This window comes from Polyodon spathula, chromosome 4 (assembly GCF_017654505.1).
Source record: "Polyodon spathula isolate WHYD16114869_AA chromosome 4, ASM1765450v1, whole genome shotgun sequence".
Lineage (NCBI taxonomy): Eukaryota > Metazoa > Chordata > Actinopteri > Acipenseriformes > Polyodontidae > Polyodon > Polyodon spathula.
In genome coordinates this window covers 88,123,320-88,142,203 of record NC_054537.1, presented here as the reverse complement: position 1 = coordinate 88,142,203, position 18,884 = coordinate 88,123,320, and the positions used below count along the sequence as shown (strand labels likewise).

Here is an 18,884-nt window from a genome sequence, read left to right as displayed (position 1 = left end):
AACCATTCAATACAATCTACCGCTGTTCATATTCTCAGCAAAGCTGGGCTTGAAACATGGTAAATGATGTCCATAACAAGTCACAAAGAACAAGGCATCCATCAGAAGCTACTGGCAAGTGAGCCATGAAGAAAGAAATACATGGTCCCATATCCTTACTGGCAGTGGCAATGAACCATCCAAATCCAAATGGTCCTTCGTCCACAGTAGAAATGAACCAGAGTAAAAAAAAAAAAAAAAAAAAAAGGCAGAGGCTAACTCCTCCCTCTACAATAACATTACAGCAATCACATTTTTAGTGCAAGTGCCTAATTAGTATGTTGGCAAGTAGAGATGATGAATGCCATTTTATAACAGAATTATGGTACTCCAGGGTGTTGTGATGTGCTGAAATATCATAAAGACTGTGGGCCACAGGCCTTATATCACAACACCCTGTCATACCATAATTCTAATTGTATTCCGCTTTTGTGTTGTGTGTTATTTTACAATAACGCTGTCAGTTATTTAAAAACACACACACACAAACACCCTCGAATTTGGTTTTATGCTTACAATCTAAAACCGGTTAATTAGTGGCTCTACAGAAGCACCTTAAATTTGATTACTTCATTGGATGTTGTGATTGAGTACACAAAGAGCCTGAAAAAAACAATTACAGGTAGATGTGTTTAGGACAGTCTCTGGTTCTAGGACAGAGAAAAGGCATATTGACAAGTAAACATATCGTGTTAATGAGCAGAGCAATGAAAGTGCAGGCAGTGTAGTTACGATCATGTGTCGATGCACATTGTTCATCCAACCTCTCAAATGTTAAATGGGTAGAGGAAGAAGATTCTAAATTCCCAGAAGATTCTAAATTTCTATAATTTGCATTGTAAAAACCATTCATTTTTGATGCTTGCACTCTACATATAGAAGTTTCTTTTTATTTCTTTTTTTACCATGGTAACTTCAAGAATAGGAAATCATTATACATACAGTAGTAAAGGTGAGAAAAATGACTTATTATCCTTTGAGAGCCAGAAACCTACGTTTTCAAAGAGCGAAACATTTACTATAGACTAGCAGTCCCAACGTACTGGCGTTGTGAAAGCCTGACACCCTTAATTTGCTTAAACAGCTACATTGTGGATTTGAAACAGACTGAACCACTGATGAGTGCTCAAATAAGAGGTGGAGTATTCCTTGCCCCAAAGTAACCTGCCATATTCCTCCTGAGGTTCAATAAAGCAAACTATCCGTTTACACAGTGAGGAGATCTCCACATTCAACTTCAAACTCACCTCGTTTCTCTAGAGGCTCATTTAAAAAAAAAAAAAAAAAACTCTGAAAAAATGCTGTGTAATTATTTAAAAGGGGACTAAGTGGTACACTTGGTAGTACACTAACCCTTCACTTTAGTCCATGGGTTCATTATCATATAACAAAAAAGTCACAGTTTATTTTGATTTGAAGATTGTGCTAGGCCTGCATATAACAAATATATTAGGAATACAGTCTATCTTTCATGAGATGCTTGCAGCATGAAACATTGATTTTATGAGTAGACACCAAGGTCACATGCTGCTTAGTTTATTAAAAATATAACATTAGTTTTTTATTTTAAAATAAAATAATATATATATATATATATATATATATATATATATATATATATATATATATATATATATATATTTATAATTCGAATTGTTCTAAACCTTGTATCATTAAAAAAAAAAAAAATTTACATCTGGGTAGATTTAAACATTAGCAAGAATGAGTATTAGAATCTCACAAGTGCTATCAAAACTGGATTTTAAATAAACACCAAAACTTTACAAAAAAGGACTATCAATTTACTTTGAGAGAAATGCTGTACATCATAAGGAAGATGACAGTTTTGCTGTTGCGCTTAAAGAATGCACACGCTGGTATTAGCGCTGTTTCATTGAACAGCCCCGGCTTGCGCCAGTTTGTAAATCACCCCATAGTATTTTTTTGTGGATGTGCTATTGTGTACATGTGACATTATGGTGCCTTGTGTAACTGTGTGAGTTTTTTGACAAGCCCTGTGTTGCGCATGTGAGACAGTGGTGAGATACTTTCCTTGGTGCTTGCTGAAGTATGTCACCTCCATGATTTGCTCCACAGTTTGGAGAGATTTGTTTCTAAGTGAACTGGAACACGTTTTGTTTCACATGGCAAAAGGTTGAAATGGAGCAAAGTGGCAAATGTACTGAGTCCCCTTCCAAGCAAACCGAGCACACCATTTCAAGTGATCTCGGTTCATTTGTTTTGATGCGATTACGTGGTTCTCGGAAGTTTCACATATAACTTCAAGCCAACCGAAACCGCACTTCAATCCGTCTCAAAGGGTCAAACGTACTATGTGTGAAAGTCTATTGAGGGTTGAGTAACATTACCAAGAAAACAGTAACACTCATGACCACAGTAAATACAAAATACTAATGATGTTTGCACAACTTCCAAACAAACATCAAATTAGTATTATTATTTATTAATCAATGGTGTGAAAACACAATTTTACATAAACAGTAGTATATCAAGAATGACTGCAGAATGCCAATACTTAATAAATGTGAAGCCTTTTAAAAAAATTAAAAAATAAATAAATAAATATTAGTCTGTCACTCGATTAACAATGTTAACCTAATGAATCGTAACTGTTCTAAGGGAAAAGGTTTGCAAACTCATACCAGCTCCCCTTACGGGAATGTTTAATGATGAACTGCACTGTACTCTACATGTGCAGGTCACTGTTTGCAGTATTATTTAAATTCACCTGTGTGGAAATTTAGTTTTTACACTTGCTATCAGTATGCACTTAATTATGATAGAGTGGTGTGTATTAAACTGTAGGTTAATACAGACTGCTTGGTTCGGATTAGCAAGATTCGACTGTACATGTTTTAAATTGTCTCCAGAATCCCTCCAGCAGTACATACTGTAAAAAAACAAAGAACATAATTTGTAGGTACTGTGGATTAGAGTCCTGCGGGGCTGATTTTTATGACCTGCTTCCAACCTGGACCCGCTACTACATGACCCGACCCGAACCCTCAACAACACCGTCTTCTTACCTGCAACCCGACCCACTTTTATAAGACCTACAACCCAACCGGAACCCACAAGTGTTTGTCCTTTACCTACTGCCTGTGCCGACTGACTCTCTCACGCTCTCTTCATGCACAGATATCTCTACCATTCTCCAAGGACTGAGTTTATACAATAGGGTATACAGCATGGTAGCTTTTTCTAGTGGTCTGAATATATTTTAACATTGTAAGACAGTCAGACACTAGGTCACCCAAAAGAAGAAGCATACGCTCCCATTATGTTAACCATGCAGAAAAACTGAGTAACTGGCTTTTCTGAACTATTTGTATTTAGTTGTAGATACATACCCAGTTGTTTTTACACACACACAGCACGTACAGAGCATACAATATATTTTAGGAATCACAACAAATGTAGTTGGTGGGTAAACAAAAATGAAAATGATAACAAAATGACAATAAAAAATGTAACACAGTTGATGGTGGTTGAAAGAGTTAATGTAGTTCAACTACACAATTTGTAGTTGTGCCAAAGATGACTGTCTCCAAAAATAACTTTTATAGAGCAGCTTCCTACCCTGCGATGAACCTGAGTTTAGTGAGTTACCTGCCATTCATCCCATTATACAGCAACTGACAAAGTTACATGAAAAGCCATCTGCAGCATTCCAGATCCCGGGAAAGCAGCAAGAGGAAAGGACTTGCATCGCTCAAGATTGCATAATGGGAATAAGTAATTCTTAACTAAAAGGACAGCAGCAATTAAAAAAAAAAAAAGAAATCATTGATGTTTATCTTTATACTACAAAAATGAAGCAAATTCAGCTTCAATTCCTCTACAATCATATGGATATTTTTCACAACTGCTTATTTAAATGTTCTACTTTTCTTTCAAGAATCTTTTAAATTGGGCCTGGCATTTAAATGTAAAAAAATATAAATATATATATAAGTATGTATTTAAGAAAAATATTTAAACTGTAATTAACACTATGCCTGTAAACATTCCAAAAGCTATATAAAAAAAAAAAAAAAAAAATGAAGATAAAATCTCTATGAAAAATGTAGTCTCACCAGTAACTATTTTCAGTCTTCTTGGGCATCCTTGTGACGGGTGGATCTAAGCATCCCTGGTGGTAATGCAGTTTACAGGTATCACAGAGGAGGTGGTGCTGGTCCTGGTTTTTCTTGCAAATCCCACAGCTGCCAGGGAATACATTTATAATCCAAGCTTTTTTAATCACACTTAATACATTTTGTGAGTTTGCTTACCTTTGTATGTATGATAAAGACTAAAAAAATGTATTACATATATGCTGTAAGTTCAAACATACTGTAGAAGTGAACAGAGCTTCTTTTTAAAGATATGCCATGAAAAGGAGCAATTCAACTAGGCAGGTAGCAACTGTCAACCAATTATAAAGAAAATGGATTAGCGTAGGCGTATTACATTCCCTGTGGTCTACTGTTGCTAAATAATTTTTTGAATCACATGACACATTTCCTATACAAGCTGTTGCGAACATTACAAGAAAATAAGTAGCAAAAGTTTTACCTTATAATTTTGATTGAGTGTTTTAAGTTTGGATGACCTATGCAAGCTGCTACATCATTAATGAGCCAGGCTTGTCATAAAAGGTATAGTCCCTTTAACCCATTTGCAGCCTTCACTGGTGATGTTTGATTACCCTAGTGGTCTTTGGGTAGCTGCCATTGGCCATGTTCAATATTACACTATGCATCCCTTCTTAGCTGTGTAACTGCAGCATTCCATCATTAAACTGCACCAAACTTCATATAGAGACAGTCAAGCCCTTTGTGAACCTGTCGGACTTGTCTCTGTTTACTTACAAAGCTTTATTGATAGGCTGTTCACTTTGAAGATAGTGGCTTTGATTTCCCACATTTTATTCTTTCTTTTTTGGTCCAACAAAAACTTTCGATTTTATTTCAAAAGGACAACGAAACCATGTAAGTAGTTAACTTTGTGATATTCTAATCTTTAGAAATAATTTTATTTGGAAGTATATGCATGAATAAACTTTAACATCCCAGTTATTAGAGACATAATCTCTGTATATATATATATATATATAGATATATCACTCTAAGAAATGTTTTATATCAGTTATATTTTTACATAATCTGTGAAAATAATTAACTTTAATTATACCATGTTCTTTTTTTCATTATATTGGTAAAAGCAGTGATAAAATGCTTGCCTGTTAGGTAACATCTTTGACATAGTCGCTTGGATGTAAAAGAGTTAAAAGGCTTATGCTGGCACTGTATGTTCTACACCTAGTTTTGCTCCCCTGCTGAACGCACTGGAAGTGTAACAAAACTTTATGACTTCAATTGACTGATGATAAAGAAACTTTACCAAACATGTAAACTAGGGTATGGTAGAGATAGTCCTCACAATATGAAAAAATAGATCAAATAAACAGAAAAACACATTACATGTAAGGCCATGACCAATAATTTAAGGATCTACACTTATTCAATTTCATAAGGGCATTTAATTGAAAAAAAAATACAATACAACTAAAACATGAAAATAAATCAAATATAACTACTTCCACCACTCAATAAACCAAATGATGGTAAGTCTCTCCACTGTCATAGATTTCAATGGCTATGACTATTTTATAGTAGTACCTGTAATATCTGATTTCATTGGATCCTGGGGTCGATCGGATATGTAAAAATAGTGTATCTCGACGGGAGTCATTATACTACATTGCAGGAGTTTTATTAACGTTTGGGCAATAGAAATTAACAATGTCAGGTACATCAGTGTTGCACTTATATTACACTATGTAACACAATTTTTGTTCCTGGGTAGTAAGTGTTATTTCCTAATTGCTTAGGCCTCAAAACTATAGAAAATGGCTATTATTCCCCATAAACTTTGCTTTTGTGACCAGGACAGTGATATTTCAAAATATCACTATTTCCACTGGGAAAACGGGCAAATGTGTGTCTTTTCGTTCACATAAAGTCAGAAAAAAACAACATATGAATCCAAATTAACATGTATTTATACTAAAGTAATACAAAAATGACTACAAAAGATTTAGAAGTGAGTAGTTTTTCGAGATTTACGATTATACTGTAAATAAACTGGGAATAATAGCCATTTTCTATACTTCTGAGGCATAAGCAATTAAGAAATAACACTTACTACCCAGGAACAAAAAAAAAAAAAAAAAAAATTGTTAAAACGGTGTTATTCAAAGAAAATCAGTAAGCCAAAGTACTGTATTCCTTAGAATTTACGACATGCTTTTTAACCATTTTTGATTCTCAAAAATAGTCTACGTTTTATTCGAGTACAGTATAATGATGCTGTGGCAGGAAACGGTGTTGCGGGGACCCAGACCAGAAGAAAGCACAACCAGAACAGAGGTACGGTGCAGTGGCGCGTGCGCCGTTTTATTAATGAGAACAAAAAAATATAAATAAAATATTTGAACAAAAATAAATATTTGCTCGCAGAGCAGAAATAAAACAATTAAACAAAATAAATCACGACCACAAAAATAAACGCTAAGGTCCGGCTGGGCAGTAGCCTTCACGGATCCTTATTCTTTTTAAAGATATCTCTCGCCTCTTGTTCTCCCGTTCTCCACTTCTGAACACCCCCCTTAACATGGAGAGAGCTGCAGGTATTTATACAGGTGACCATCTCCCGATTAGCAATAAATTAATCACTTAATTAATTCGGGAGATGGTCACCTTCTGCACGGGTTTTAATTATTAGCGTGGATGGGCTTCATCCACACTACAAAACAAACGCACGGCGGTTTGCCGTCAAATACATTTTTTAAATAATAACACAAAAATGCACGGCTGCGCCGTCATACAAAATAATAAACAAATACAAAATAACACAGGGGTGGAGGGGAAGACCCTGTTCTAAAATAAACACTGTGCAGTGCTGCTCACCCTGTTACATATCCCCCCCCCTTGTGCAAAGCACACATGGCCCCAACGGTCACCTCCCCCCTCAGTCTCAATGTCCTGGAAGAGGGGTCTGGAGTAATCCATGGGGGTGGCCATGGTGGGATGTCCTCCTCCCCCCATGTCTTCCTGGCTGGTAGCTCCCTCTTCCGGGGCTTCAGCCACTGTTCCTCCAGCCACGAAAGTGTGGCTGGGGGCGCTGGTCTCCTGACCTCCCCCCCTTCTTCATGGCCAGCAGCTCCCCTTTTTGGGGCTCTGACCACCGTTCATCCTGCCACGAACGTGCGGCTGGGGGCGCTGGTCTCCTGACCTCCCCCCCATTCTCCGGCAGCAAAACTGCTGCAGTGGGAGCAGGTCTTCTGATCTCCCCCACGATCTCCGGCAGTGAAACTGCTGCAGTGGGAGCAGGTCTCCTGACCTCCCCCCCGATCTCCGGCAGTGAAACTGGCAACCCCAGGCGATGCGGAGCGGCTGGCAACCCCAGGCGATGCAGAGGCATCCTTGGGCGAAGCGACGCAGGCATCCTTGGGCGAAGCGAGGCAGGCATCCTTGGGCGAAGCGAGGCCAGGAGTCAGGACAAGCTGATGTGCTGGCCCTCTTCGTAGCCGCTGCGGCCGGGCCATTTTTCCCCATCCTCCCCTCAGTAGACTATTTAGTGACTGCTGAGGAATGCCAGCATCAAGTCCTGGTACTCTTTCTTGTACAGGGAGAGGCAGCTCCTGCTCCTCTCCTCGTGAGGGTGGGGGAAGTGATACCAGCAGGCATTCATCCTCTGCTGGTGGAAAGGGGCCCAGCAGGCATTCACCCTCTGCTGGTGGGGGAAGTGATACCAGCAGGCATTCACCCTCTGCTGGTGGAGGAGGCAGAGGCAGCTCCTGCTGCTCTGCTTGTGCCGGTGGAGGTGGCGGAGGCAGAGGCAGCTCCTGCTGCTCTGCTCGTGCCGGTGGAGGTGGCGGAGGCAGAGGCAGCTCCTGCTGCTCTGCTCGTGCCGGTGGAGGTGGCGGAGGCAGAGGCAGCTCCTGCTGCTCTGCTCGTGCCGGTGGAGGTGGCGGAGGCAGAGGCAGCTCCTGCTGCTCTGCGCCTGCCGGTGGAGGTGGCGGAGGCAGAGGCAGCTCCTGCTCCTCTCCTCTTGAAGGCAAAGGCGGCAGGGGCTCCTCCCCTCTTGGCGGCAAAGGCGGCAGGGGCTCCTCCCCTTCTGGCGGCGAAGGCGGCAGGGGCTCCTCCCCTTCTGGCGGCGAAGGCGGCAGGGGCTCCTCCCCTTCTGGCGGCGAAGGCGGCAGGGGCTCCTCCCCTTCTGGCGGCGAAGGCGGCAGGGGCTCCTCCCCTTCTGGCGGCGAAGGCGGCAGGGGCTCCTCCCCTTCTGGCGGCGAAGGCGGCAGGGGCTCCTCCCCTTCGGGTGGCAGCGGGGGGACCAGCAGGCATGCTCCCTCTGCTGGTGGAAAGGGAACCAGCATGGTCTCTCCCTCTGCTGGTGGCAGTGGTGGATGCAGAGGCAGCAGACATTCTTCTGGTGGGAGGGGGCAGTTAGCTGGAAAATGGCCCCTCTCCCCACAGATGCAGCAACAGTACTGTACTCCCATGCTGTGGAGGAAGGCTTCCCATCCATCCTCCTCCTGTGGCTGTGGCTCTGTTTCCACCTCTTCTTCCTGAGGTGGGGAGTGGTGGTAGTCGGGCAACACGTGCCCGACCTTGCCAACTTCAAAACACCACTCCTCCCCCCTCAAGCAGGTCAGGCAGACGTCCACCTTGCTGGATGCATGGTGGGGCTTGCAACCAGTCCCGCACTACTGCTTCTGCCGCTGCTTCCTTCCCATCCTTCTTTCTTTTCTTCACTCCAAAAAATAACGATTAAATTAAAAAAAAAAAAAAAAACTGCAGTACAGTACCCCTCTGCAGTACCTCTTCTGGCCTGAGTCCAGGAGGCGCTGGTGATCCCACGCTGGACACCATGGGCAGGAAACGGCGTTGCGGGGACCCAGACCAGAAGAAAGCACAACCAGAACAGAGGTACGGTGCAGTGGCGCGTGCGCCGTTTTATTAATGAGAACAAAAATAAACATAAATAAAAACTTGCTCGCAGAGCAGAAATAAAACAATTAAACAAAATAAATCACAACCACAAAAATAAACGCTAAGGTCCGGCTGGGCAGTAGCCTTCACGGATCCTTATTCTTTTTAAAGATATCTCTCGCCTCTTGTTCTCCCGTTCTCCACTTCTGAACACCCCCCTTAACATGGAGAGAGCTGCAGGTATTTATACAGGTGACCATCTCTCGATTAGCAATAAATTAATCACTTAATTAATTCGGGAGATGGTCACCTTCTGCACAGGTTTTAATTATTAGCGTGGATGGGCTTCATCCACGCTGCAAAACAAATACATTTTTAAAATAATAACACAAAAATGCACGGCTGCCCTGTCATACAAAATAATAAACAAATACAAAATAACACAGGGGTGGAGGGGAAGACCCCGTTCTAAAATAAACACTGTGCAGGGCTGCTTGCCCTGTTACAGATGCGTATATATTAAAATTGGCAACAAAAGAAGTGACTGCCAAGAAAAGACAACAAAGCCTGAAGCTTTGTGAATCCACAAGCAGCTACGTGACCGACTGCTGAGAAAAGACAAACCAAGCTTCCTGAGGAATTCCAAGAGAAATGTTTACAATTTCAGCATTTCTAACAGTCCCAGCTTGGACAGATTGGAAATACTGATCAGACCCTGATATTTTTTGACATGCCAAGTAATACCACAGTTCAATGCTGTTGTGGTACAGCGTACAGTAAATGGAAAAAATAAATAGTGCACTAATAATTCATACTCCACACAGATTCATTTAAATGCAACTCTTTATTACATAAATAAAAGTAAAGAAAATGAAAAAACAGCAACTCTGAAAATTCCAACATCTTAAATCACTTACCTGTAAAGCACAGCTGGAACAGTTGATGACTTTGGGTCCCTCCTTCCTTCTTACATGGCTTTCTTCGGTGCTCGCAAAATGGCTGGGGTATTCCATTTCTGTCATTTCAGACAATTTGGGTATTTTTGTGATATTGAACAGAACTATCCACAGTATCATTACTTCTTATTGAGATGTATTTGGTACACTGGACTGTGTTACCAACATCAAATACTACGTATACAAGGAAGTACAATCTATAGATGAAAAAATAAAAACAATTTTCAGAAATGGTGATTAAACTGTGTATAGTCAACCCTTTGAGTAGTACAAATGTACCGGTACATCATTGAATTAATGGTTTCCAGGGGGTACGAACATACCGGTACGTTCTGCAAATTTTGAGCTTTGAACTTGAATTACTGAGTCTACAAAACTGCTGATAATGTGACATTGCAACACTAGGTGTCTGTAACACCTTGTAGTGGTCTCTTGCGCCATCTGCCAGATAATTACAGAATTACACACAACAAACCCAGTTACAAAATGTCAACAAAGTCTGGAAAACGGCGAGAAATACTCTGTGGAAAAGAAGTACTAGAAATTATATTGAATTCTGATTCCGATTTAAATTCTTCTACTGAATCAGGCGTTAGTGAAAATATCAGTGAAGAATATTTACCTTCAACATCGAGTGGCCCAACCTCAGACAACGTGACAAGGATCACTGACCTACGATTTCCTCACTGCCTTCACCCTCACCACATGTTTACCTGGATATGAATATGAGGGCTTGCTCTCTCTCTCTCTCTCTCTCTCTCTCTCTCTCTCTCTCTCTCTCTCTCTCTCTCTCTCTCTCTCTCTCTCTCTCTCTCATTGATCCTGATCATTGTTTATTGATTACCTGTTATTTTTGTCAAAACCTTTCGCTATGACAAAATAATGATTACTATTTATTTGTTTTGTTTATTTACTGTAAGAAATAGTTGTTTACATATTTTTATTGTGTAATAAATTGCTAATAGGCCTACTAACAAATGTGTCGATATGAGGAGTGTAAATATGAAAAATTATGAAAAATTTAAAAAAAAAACTCACTCCAGTGGGCCCATCAAAACACTGTAAAACTCACTACTCAAAGGGTTCAAAACTGCAACCCATTAAGTACGCAATATAGATTAAACTTAAATGCTTATTTAGGTACAAATGTTTGACAATTGCTTAACATTTAATAAAGAAAAAATCTATTCAGGCATGTGCACATTTAAACACCAAGTCATTTTTTATTTTAATTTTTTTGTAAATGAGCAGAACTGACTATATTATACCATAGAAAAGATTAAAATACAAAGACTATTTTATTTAATAAAATATGGTTTACGCAGCCTCAAAATAGCCATGCATGTAGAAACTCTACAAAATAATGCATTTCACAACTTCTATGGGAATTTTGAGAGTGACAGACAAGGACAAGTTGGTTAAGAAAGAGAAAAACACTATCCCAGACAAAAGAATATTGAGGTAGTTTATTTGTCTCAACTTCCCTGCAACACTGGTGCTCTATAGGTTAATTAGAAAAAAATATCTCATTGGGCCAAACTCTCCACAAAGCAGACAAGATTCTCTTCGGGTTTCCACTAATCTGCAGCATGCTAGCTGCTCAGACAGCAATCATCTATCAAAGTCATTTCTCTGCAGCCCTGTGGGCTGGCATCTGTTCAGCCAACTGGAAGAAAGTGTCATGCAAGCTGTGCAAATGAATCTTACTGCTGCTTTTCTACAGCTTGCACACAGAATTTATTTGTGGGCTTGTTCTGATTTCAGGTTTTGTTGGTAAATATTAAGAGTCAACTCCTCAGGGTAAGGAAGGATGTTGCTAAATGCTCATGGCTCATAATTCTTTTTTTTTTTTTTTACAGGCATATCAGGCAGTGTGGCAGAAATAAAGGCTAATATAAAATAAAACCTTAGGAAATTAAAATCTCTTTCTATACAGACTTCAGATCAACCTCTTTCATAGTTGAATTGGGACCTCTAGTTGAATCTCTTACACTGATCAGTTGACCATAGATTCAAGCTCACAGCCTCCAAATAATTTGAGTAGACACACTAGACATGCACTGTGTTGATGGCTCCCTGCAATCCTCTTCCAATTTTAACCTGCTCAGATAATGGAGAATTTATCTTCCTGACAACTTTAAGAACTAGAAAAAGACCAGATTAAAACTGCTTTCCTCATTTCCAGACATACCAAGAAAAAAAAAACTAAACACATTCAGATGACTGGTCATTTTAAACTGCCACCACACAATGACTAATTTTGGAGAGTCTCAATAACTGGAATTTCTATGGTAAGAGAAGGAAATGTTAAATTATGCATCTGATAATATGCCTGTGCAGCAATATGAAAAGACTCAGTTCATTGGACTATAAATAATTGTTTAAATAATACTTTCACAGTATTAGTTATGCAGACAAGGTGCGGCATTTTTTTTAACATGCAATATGTAAATTCCCACTGAATGAGAGAAAAACAAAGTTCTTATTACAGTATATTTATTTGCTTATTTTTTTTTTTTCTTAGACTGATTAAATAGCCAATATGCGCGGCTGAGCAGCTAGGCACAGCTGTTGCCATGGCAAAAAGGAGGTGCTAGGCAGATTTAATATGAGATTCAGGTCCAGCTCTATCATGAATGAAAGGTCAAATTGGTTAGAGCAAGTAAAGGATGGATTTTACAAACAAGATCGCTATTATAACAATAAAATGAAGCCTCAAGTTTCCAGTTGGTGGTTTGCACCAATCCACATTTATTTCAATCAGAAATCATTATCCAGGTTACCAATGGATCTGATCAAATAGATTGTTTTAAAAGCACAATAGTAAAGGTAGATGGGAAGCAGCAGAAAAGGAAGTGCTGAAAAAGATGAAAAAGGTCACCAACCTGAGCAACAATGCTACCGAGTATGCCCATATTGTTTGCCCTTCATTCCTTAGATTGCTATTGACATTTGTAAATCTTCCAAAGACTCGCACACCTGAAATAAGACAAATGACAAAAATGAAGTAGCATATACAGAAAGTACTAAAAAAGGGATATACAACATCTTTATTTCTGAGCATTTTCTATTATTGACTATAGGAAGTACTCTTGACCTAGACATGAAAAAAGTTAGTAGAACCTTAGTGTATTTCAGGGGGCTGGAGCCGGGACTCTTCTGTTGAGTCATCCCAATAAAATATCAGTCAGTCAGCCTTCAATTACTTGTCAGTCACCCTATTTAAACCATCGTCTTGCTTTTCACTTTGCAGTTACCTCACAGACTTGCAGACCCAATCTTAAAACAAACCTTGTTTTCAATCGGTTTAAAAATGACTATTCACACGAGGCAGCTTTCATTTACATCTGACTCAGAAGAAGAATTCCTTCAATAAATAATCCACCGGAAAAACGTTCAAAGAAATCCACCCCTTCCGCTTCTCCTCCATCTGACAATGCTGCTGATTCAACCTCAAGCTCATTCTAAAGCTGCTCTTCCTCCCTAATCGCATTCTCCTATTCATTCTGAATAGGTGCAGAAACATCAGCTGCCAACCATAAAATCAACCAGTCCTTTCTCAGCGGAGGAATGCTACAATCGCTCTTCGCTCCTTGATATTATTCCACTAAAAAAAGGATCGCTAGCATGCTTTGAGTGGAAGAGCATATATATAATAATTGAAATTAATCAGATATTTGTAATTACAGGTGCAGTCATTATGATTTCCCCCGTCAACGTCATTCTGTGAGTCTGACTGTGCGTTGGGGCTTGTTAAGCATCTTTCTGACAGCTAGAGGGCAATACCTAGTTAGAAACTGCTTTGAGTATAGATAGCAGGGTCGAGGTCACATGCTAAAACTAATGAATAACAAAAGGGCAAAGCTAACTTCTAGTAAACTCCTTTGTGTAAGGCAATAGCAGAAAATAAATAAACTGTACAGTAGCTTATATCAATAAGTAAAAGCATGCTTTTTCTTAAGAAATGGATACATTCATTATCTACGTGAAGGTGGTTTTATGTTTGCCTAGTTTACTCTATAATAAAATACCATTGACTTGAGAATTGACACAAGCAGCAGAAAAAAATAAAATAATAAATAAATACCGGTATGTAAAAAATAATAAAAGCAGAGGTAGCCAATTTGATCTAATTTCATTAAACCACAATACTTCACACTGCAGTTTATGTCGTTTCTGAGCTGCAGTGTTTACTGAAAGCGGATGGATTTACTTCAGTTCAACCGACTGGTGGTAATTGTGCTGATAGAAAACACAATATACGAGTAGGTGTTTTGCTTCAACAGTAAAACTTTATGCACTTCTTTTTTTTGTTGTTTTTATTGATTATTGATATGTCACTGCTATTTGTTTGTACCGCTATCACAATGGTGCAAACCTGAGAGGAAGGTTCCTGCTGGTCATCTGTGCCAGTCTCCCCCTTAGGAGAGCAAGATGCTCCTAACTTTCGAGCTAATCATTTGACTCACTTATGAAAGGTGGCTCTTACAGCTGGAGGGGAGACCCCTGGCCCTCTCTAGTGTTTATTTCTTCTTCTCCAGCTCTTTTGTTCTCCCTGCATAGATTGCAAGGCTCTTCATGTGCCTCAGAGCATCAGCCTAGTCTGACCTCTTTCAACTAAACAACTCAGCAAGCCACAGAGACCTTGGTTTGACCTCCTATCCTTCCTTAGTTTCCCCTTGGGGGGGGGGGGGGGGGAGTCCTTGCTTCCCGGCCTTGGAGGTCAATCGGCTCGGCCTCACCTCAGCGAGGATGGTTCTCCGAGTAGTCAAGGGGAAACCCTTATTCTGTTACTAAGTTACAAGCACTTTGTCTTTATTCTAGTAGTCCCTTTACACAGGCCTGGCTCCTGTCTCATGAAGTTACGAGAGGCATACTGGTAAACAACACTTACATGTACCAGATAAAACATTCAGCAAATCCTTTGTTACTTCTCTATAGATGTATAACAATGTTGGGCATAAATTGTTAGCACAATTGATAACCAACAAAAATAGCCGAGAAGCAGCCAAATGTTTACATACTGAAGTCACTGTATTTTGTATCTTGCTTAATTGCGCTGTAATTCTTGATATGTATTTTTTGTATACAACTGTAAGCCACCCTGTAAGGGCGTCTGCTAATAAATAAATAAATAATAATCATAATCATAATAATAGCTATGCTACAGATACAACACCATTTTTGAAAATAATTAAGAGAATAAAGACCAAACTGCCAAATAACACTATTTTATTTTGCATGGATGTTATTTTTGCATGGATAAAATCACTGTAACCCACTGGTCCTAGGAAATAAACTTTAGAAACATGTAAAGAAGCACTGGACAACAGAACAGATAAGAACACAGAATCTACAGAAGAAATATGAAATATAAAACAAAATAGTTTTAGAAAACAGTTATTTTACGTTTGGAAACGGAAATTTCAGCAATAGAAATGAAAACTGCATGGAAACCCGGTTTAAGAAAGCTGCACGACATAAGTCAAGGCCAAATTGTAACTCAGGACAGAAATATTTAATATACTCTTCCGTATTTTTATATTAATTAGGTTATTTACATTTGGAAGGAGAATGTATCTGGATAAAAGAAAACTACAAGGAAACACACACACACACAACCCAAAAGTACTACTAAAATAGAGTGAGAATAAGGTGGCTTATTTTTCTTTTACCACGGAAATTGTCCAATTGTTATGATCAAATTCTTCACTGATAACACTCGTAAAATCTGGAATGTATCGTGATATCAGCAGTCATAGAGGAGTGCACTGGGGAGACACGGGGTAAACTTATTGTTGCATAGTGTGCCATCTACAAAATCATTTCCATTCCATATTATACAATGAGTGTATGGTTTGTCTTATGCTTGGAAAAACAGTGCAATGTTGGAGACAAATTACATTTGAAAAATAATTAAGATTCAGTACCCCCCCCCACTAGAAGTAGTAGAACAAATAACTATAAATATATCTATAAATAATATAAAACACATCAGCACTATATAATAGTGTTCCTACTTTACCTTGTTATATTCTGTATGACGTTTTTCCTGTTCATTTTCAGGCCTATCTGTAAGATTCTTCTGGTCTGCAATGTTGTCCTGGATTTGTATTATTCGCATATTCCTTTAACAGAAAACGATCACTTTCTACAAACAGTCAGAAATGTGTAAGTAACTCCTATTCATATCAACATTAACATTCTAAACATTGTTCCATTTGCATGAAACAGTTGGTAAGTTTGTACAGTTACGTTCACTGAATTACAGCAACTACAAAATGAGGACTGATGACTTTAGCCTTTGTTTTTGTCAATGGGTAATCGAGTATTTTCAAGATTATTAACTGGCTAACCTGCATCTTTACCCTATATGTTAATGATTTTATTTGCAATAATTGTGTTCTTCGTACCAAGGCAATAATTCACAAAGTCTGCAGTTAAGGCTGGTTGCTTATGCTTTCTTCTGTCATCTACACTAGCGCTGGTATCTGAGATGTCTATAGGGAAGATGTCTGTTCTGATTCCCACCAGCTCAGCCTTGCGCATAAGCTTGCGTATGGCAGAGGCGGTGCTAGTGAGTGGCCATGGCAGCTTCTCTCTGTGTACCAGGCTTGTGGCCTGGTGTTGTGAGCCAGCTCGGCTTTGGTACGGTATTGTTGAAGCATGGTAGTGATACAGGCCTAGAGACATATAGTAAGTGGTCATGTTAAAAAATCTTTGAATACACTCATACACATTTAAGTCATACATCATTTGCAAAATAATTTATGATCAACTTAAGAACTGTGAGGCTTAAACAAAATAATCACGAGGCCTGTTTTAATTAATGGTTGTGAAAACAATAGACTGTATTTTGGTCAAACTACATAAATATAAAAACAAGCTAAAGCAAAAATAATATTGAAGACTACAAAATGCAACCAATTTTAGGTCAGAAGGCAATGTTAATATTTACTACCTTTTTACACAAAGGATTTGTCATATGCCAGAGAATTTGTAATTTCACTTGCAATCACAGAGCTACGCTATTCTTCTTAATCAGTGCTGATGATAATCAGACTGGAAAGATTTAGCATTGGTACCTGTGCTTCTGGTGCAAGTTGTTTCTCTCTCTCTTGCAAGGACATTTTGCGGTATGATTGCAAAGGTAGTTCTTCCTCTTCCACTTTCTGTCAAACCTATCTGCATGTTGCTTGCAGTAAGCAAAAAATGGGTCTGCAACGTCCTGAAAAACAAAACAGAAAAAAATTATAAAGTACTATATATTTATTTGATACTGACTACAACCCTAGGCAAGTAAACACAGGACCCGTACACACACACACACACACACACACATATATATATATATATATATACATATATATATATATATATATATATATATATATATATATATATATATATAATAAATTTAAAATAATGTATACATTATTTTTCACATATATTCAAAGTTATACAACATGTTCTATAATAATCAGAGGCTAATGTAATGTACGTTGCATCAGAGCCCTGTTGCTTGAGCAGTCACAATCAACTTCAACAAAAAATAAAAAATGACCTGAATGTGTTTTTCTCTACTTCCCAAGAGACATTTCTGCTCATGGCTCAGGACCAAGCATAACATTGACTAGGTTTTTTATAATCTTAAGTGAAAACTTTAAGCGTTAATAGTGGGGGTAGGGCAGAATTTGTACTGGTACTGGTAGCATGTCAAATATGAGGAGATTAAAGTGAAAGATTTCAATATGGACAAAGCATAACCTTCAAAAAAAGTTTTTCATTTTGCTCAAGCGCCCTGCATCCAAAAGGCTTTTCTGACCTGAAAGATCATCAAAAACACAACATTTCTTGTTGAGTTACTTGGTTTTTTTATTGATATTTGTAACCAGTGACATATTCTGCCACTCTGGATACGCACCAAAGCAGTTAGCAATCGAGCATAGCCATTTGACTCCCTCTATTACTCCCTACACCATCATCAAATATACAGCACCTTAGTTGTCCTAAATAGTTTGTACACATATATATATATATATATATATATATATATATATATATATATATATATATATATATATATATAGATAGATAGATATAGATAGATAGATAGATAGAACAGTTATAAAAATTGTCATGTGTAAGTTTAAATAATGCCTATGGCTATTATTCAATTAATGATTAACTATTGGATTGACTGATGTCTTTTACAAATTATAAAGCTGTGTTTACTAATTAACAACCACTACAACACCTGATGAAGACATACTATGTGTTGAAATGCGCTGTGTTTATTTCATGTTTTGTTTTAATGAGTAATAAAATGTTTTAAACAAAATGCAAGAGGAATCAGATGCATATAATGATTAGTGGTCAAGTCTAAAAGAATAAATCAAGCATTTATTTTTTTTTTTTTTTAACTCTAGAGATATTAATGTATAAAGTGCCTTATGGTGGACACCTCTTTTTGGAAAAAGCTTTTCTGTGCTTGAATGCCTTTTTCTTCAAAATATATATATATATATCTATATATATATATCTGTGGAGAAATATAACTTTATCTAGAAAAAGATATCTATAGGATCTATCCTTATTATATTATACTGATGACAATGAGAAGACAAGGATCTTCCTCCCCGTTAGGGGAGATTGACGCTCTCCCATCCTCAGTTGATGATGCAGTGACGTTCTACAACACCACCCTTGCTCATCGATACTGTTCCCCCTGCTAACCAGAACCACATAGAAAGATTGTAACTGCCCATGGTACACCCTTGAACTTCGAGTGCTTAAGTCTGCCTGCCGCAAGCTTGAGCACAAGTAGAGGTCATCTGGACTAACGGTTCACAGAGAGATCTGGACCGACCAACTCGCGAGATACAGGCAT

At 38.5% G+C, this 18,884-nt stretch overlaps 1 pseudogene; it reads right to left on the bottom strand.

Annotated features, from left to right (window-relative positions):
• Positions 1-18,884, bottom strand: part of LOC121314002 — a 118,413-nt pseudogene that overhangs the window by 38,362 nt on the left and 61,167 nt on the right.